The sequence below is a fragment of the Lipotes vexillifer genome, unplaced genomic scaffold (genome assembly GCF_000442215.2).
Source record: "Lipotes vexillifer unplaced genomic scaffold, Lipotes_vexillifer_v1.1 scaffold1646, whole genome shotgun sequence".
In the NCBI taxonomy this organism is placed as follows: Eukaryota; Metazoa; Chordata; class Mammalia; order Artiodactyla; family Lipotidae; genus Lipotes; species Lipotes vexillifer.
In genome coordinates, this window is record NW_006793535.1 from 81,101 (window position 1) to 86,664 (window position 5,564).

Below are 5,564 nucleotides of genomic sequence, written 5' to 3' on the forward strand. Positions count from 1 at the left end.
GCGATTAGCCTATCTTCTTGCTAGACAGTTTTATCATTATAAAACATACCTATTTGTACCATTTAATGCTCTTTTACCATGAATTCCATTTTTCCTAATATTAATATTACTACCCCTACCTGGTATATATTTTTACATCCTCATTTTTCCTAATCTATGTCATTTTGTTTTAGATCTATCTCTCATAGACAGCAAAGTGCTGGGTTTTATATTCTGTTTTCTTGCTTTAACTAATCTGACAGCTTCCGGTTTCCAGTAGAGGAATTTGTTTTATTTTATTTTATTCTATTTTATTTTATTTTTATCAAAGCAATATATATATACAATAAAGATTAACTTGAACTGTTAACAAGCATGCATAATAAATAAACTATGCTGACTTCCTGTCGCTTCCTCCATTTCTTCACTTTAAAAGGTTTCTGTTTTTATTTTCAGTGATAACATCCTTAACTCTATGTAATATATTGCAATTTCTTTATAGGCTTTAGATATCCCTTCTTTTATGATAACAATGAAAATTTAGGTCACACTTCCCCTTTAAAGTTTAAATTATTATAGTATGATTTATTTTAGTTCTTATGTCTTGTTCCATCTATATTTAATAGCATATCTCTCATATATCCATTAGTATTATGTTGAACGATAAGAAATTTCCATTTTTATAGTTAAAAGATTGTTAAATATCAGTAAATTCATGTAGTTCAGCTTCATAAAAAGAAGCTAGCAGTGTTCTGATCTTTTCTTTCACTGTTTTTTTCCCACTTCCTACCTATCACCTTCTGTTAGCTGCACCTTTATCTTGACATTGTGAAAGTTACTAATCTCTTTAATGTTACAAAATAATAATTAAATATTCATTGCTATGTGTATAGATTGAAACACCAACAAACAACATCATTTACATTATTATTAAAGAAAAATTAGAAGATAAATCTGAGAAAATCTCTTAGAAAAAAGAAAGAGAGAGAATAAGAAAGATGGTTATCATGACAAATATGAGATATTGAGGAACAGTTCAAGATGGGCAGCATCCATCTTACAGGAGTTCCAAAAAGAAGAAAAACTAAAACAAAGGCAATTATCAAAGAAGTTATAGAAAGTTTCCGATTGACAATATGGCGAAAATTGAAATGTCCTGTTGCATGGTGACTGGGAAGAATGGGAAAACACCCTGCAACATGATGCATCACAGTGAAATTTGGAATAAGAATAAACAGAAACTCCTAAAAACTTCCAAAGTTGGGGAAGGGACAGATGACTTGAAAGAAATGAAAACTGGACTGGCATCATATATATAATCAGTAACACTAGATGCTAGAAGACAGATATATAGGAGAAATCCTGAGAAATGGAATGGCTGGCAAAAAGTACATGAACCTTAAAAACATTTATTGATATTGTCAAAGTATTCTCCGAAAATGCTTCTCTAATTTATAGTCCCAAAACCAGTGTGTAAAAATACTCATTTCCCTGCTTTCTCACCTATGCTGGAGAACTATTGTCTTTTTAATCTTTCCTTTGATTTAACTTCAATCTGACAGATGATGATTATTTTAATTCATATTTAGATGATTACTAGTGAGATTGAGCATTAAAAAATATTTGAGTGCTGTCTTCTTTGTCTATTTTTTCTCTAGAATTTAGATAAATTATATTGTTGCTCAAAATACTTGCTGTTCTTCCCTATGGGGCCCCTCCCTAGAATAAGCTTTGCTCCTGTCCCATGGATACTGAGCTTGGCTGTGCGACTAGCCTTGGCCAATAGAATGCAAGTGGAAATGACATATGCCACTTGGGAGAAAGATTTAAGAGACTTTTTATAGTCTACTAATTTTCCTCTGACACAAGATCAGCAGTGTCTTAGATGGGGCTGCTTCTCTTTCAGTCTGGATTTTGGAGTGAAGATGAGGAGAGAAGAGCCACAGCTAACCTGAGAGGGATGGGAAGCCTGAGCAAGAAGTAAATCTTTGTTGTTGTAAAGTACTGAAATTTTGAGGTTATTTTTTTATCCTAGTATAACAGTGTAAACTAACTATTCATCAATTCTTTAATTAATTGGCAAAACTCTTCTGACACTAGATATATTCCTCTTTGTCTATTGTGTATATTACAAATTATTTCCACTGTTGTACATATATTTTAATCTTATTTATTCCATTTTATTATCATCATCATTTACTATTAAGAAGAGTTTTATAATCTTATAGACTCAAATCGGTCAATTATTTCCATTATAGCTTATGGCTTTTAGGTAACATTTAGGAGAAAAATCTTTCTCCAAACCATAATTATAAAATTATTTACCCATATTTACTTTTATAGCTCTGTAGTTTCATTTTATACATTTAAAATATTTAACTATATGGATTTATTTCAGTGTAATAAATGAAGTTAAAGCCAAATTAATTTCAAATGGCTAGCTCATTATTCCATATCAAAAAGTTGTTAGATTATACTTTACCTAATAATTTAAAATATTGCCTGTATTATACACGTATACTAAATTATATAAACGAATCTATTTTAGACCTCTGTCTATTCCAGTGTTTTGTCAGACTATTTCTGTACTTGTATCACTTTGTTTTCTTCCAGTTTTATTGAGATATAATTGACATATAGCACTGTATAAGTTTAAGGTGTACAGCATAATGATTTGACTTACATCATGAAATAATTATCACAGTCAGTTTAGTGAACATCCATTATCTCATATAGATACAAAATTAAAGAAATATAAAATTTTTTTTCCTTGTGATGAGAACACTTAGGACTTGCTCTCTTAACAACTTTCATATATAACATACAACTGTGTTAATTATATTTATCACAATGTTTTAATTACTGTGGATTTACTTATGTTTTCATATTTGGGCTGTCTCTCATCATTTCCTTTTTTCAGAATCGAATTATTTTTAAATGTTTCTTTTTTGAAGATGAGTATTAGAAAGCTTTAATAAAAATAGAATCTTTTCTATATTATCCCTCTGCTTAAAACACTCAGGACTTTCATCTCCCTGATGTCTCCTGTGCTTTGTCACAGCAACCCCATATGATAAATTGGAGTACAATGGGAAGTGAGTTTTGAATTCCCAATAGTAAGTACCATGTTTTGCTCTATTGCCATCATGGGAACCCACCTCTCATTTCCAGAACACCCCAAAATGTATGTTGTTTTCCAAAAGATGAATGAACCTAAGGATACCCTGATTTTATCTAATTGGGGGGAAAGGACCAAGTGAGGGAGATAAGTGCTCCAGTCTTATTCCCACAAACCCAATTGAACGTCCTATATATCATGACCCTTATAAGCATATAAAAGCCAATGTCGGGCCTCCCTGGTGGCGCAGTTGTTGGGAGTCCGCCTGCTGATGCAGGGGATGCGGGTTCGTGCCCCGGTCCGGGAGGATCCCACATGCTGCGGAGCCATGGCCGCTGAGCTTGCGCGTCCGGCAAGGGGAGAGGCCACGACAGTGAGAGGCCCATGTACTGCAAAAAAAAAAAAGCCAATGTCAAAAACTGATGATGTGCTAGGCCAGTGGGTTGGATATTTTTAATATTCTTGAAATAAAATTACATGTGGAAATTTAATACATCAAAATTATAAACTGGAGCCTTCTGGTTAAAATGAGGACCTTCCTGAGCCACTTCCACTGGACCCCTAACACTCCCTGAAGCACAATTTAACAACTACTGTTCAGCAATTCCCCCAGAGATCTAGATTCTGACACGGTTGTTTACTACATTCCATCATTCCATTCCCTTGTTATAGGTTCTCTTATTTTCTCTGGTGAAAACTCTCTGCCACTTAGATATCAACCCTTCACGCCAGACACTTAAATGGCTCAAGGGTAGGCCAGCCATAACCAGTTTATTATTGACTACTGAGAGGGATAAGACCGGTTCCCTTATGATCTCTGGTGAGTAAATTTGGCAAAGTCAGGAAATCAGTTTAGTCTACATATAAAGTCTCTTTCTCCTTTCTTCTCCTCTCCTTTCTTTTTCTCCCTCTTGTCATGGGGGATTCTTTAATATTTTTCTTTTGGTGGCACTATTGCTCCACTGAAATAAAACCATTCCTTCCATCCTTTGCTTTTGAAAAATACCTACAATTGAAACAAACATTTTACTTGCAAAAGTGACTTGCATCTGGGTCTAGGATTTGCATCTAAGGAGATTTCCTAGAACCCATCACTAATAATTCTCTGCCCAGTCTTTCTTGATTATATAGGAAAGGAAGGCTAAGCAGATCCCATGATCTCCCCTCTGTTTCTTTTCTTCATGTTTCTTTTTCTTTTCAATAACTTTTCCATGGCTATAAAACATACACCTGCTTATTGTAGAAAATTTGGAAAATACAGAGAAGATCAAAGAAGAAAATAAATATCCATAATCCCATAAACAAGAGAGAGAACTACTGCTAACAGTTTGAAGCAAGTCACTCCAGTGTGTTTTCTTTGTACACATTTTAACATAATTATGATCATATGGTACATATAATCTAGTATTCTAGTTTTATCACATATAAGCATGTTTCCATGCTATTTAATTTAAAATATTTTTTAATTTGTCATTCTTAATGACTGGAATAATCTATTATATGAATGTATCATAAATAACTATTGTTTCCTCTAAGATGAAACGTTTAAGTTACTTCTAAAATACTGCTATTTTAAATAATACTTCTATCAAATGAATAAACTGGGTGCTTCCTTATTCAAACGGGCAAAATACATCTTTGAAGAAATAAAGACTGAATGACAATAAGTTTCTACCTTATATTGGAGAATGGTAACATTTGAGGTATTTTTTCATACTGACCCCCCAAGTCACCTATTCAAGAAAGAGGAGAAATTCCTCTAGAACTTTTAAGAATCTAAAACACACTTTAAAGATATCTCTCTAACTATGGTCTACTCTGAAACAAAGTAGCTGTAAATCATTGAAACTGATGTTCTCAATTCTATATTTGGATGATGCCTCCCCCAAAGAGCTTAAACTCATGAAACCAGCACCCTTGCCCATGTTTTTAAAGTAAGATGCTCTTCTAATCAAGGAAAACTATCCTCCTGTACCCAGGAATTTTGGGAGATGAAGGCAACTGTTAGGGTTTGAGATATTAATTGACAGGTGCCTGGCACAGATAATTAGAAAGTTCAATCTACTACATATGAGCTGAGTTTTTTTTCCTTATTTAATTTTTTTAAAGTATGCAAATTGCTGTCTCCACTTCCATTATTTATAAGGATCCACTTAGTCTTCCATCACTCTTTTACATCTAGTTCACACATTTCCACCTACTACACCCAGAAAGAGATGGAGAAACAATAGATAGTAGAGGAAGTATAGGATTCCTATTATTGCCATAACCAATTGCAATACCTGGTACAATATATAACCCAGAAGAGTAATCATGGGGCCCCCAAGTATCTAAATAGTGGCCCAGAGTGCTTCAGAACATTCCAAAATGTAAATGTAAATAAGTACCAAATCACTTCAGTCCTTGGTTCCCTTCTCAGTTGAAGCTATCTCTAACTTAGTCTTTCTTATGTCCTTACTGGATGCAG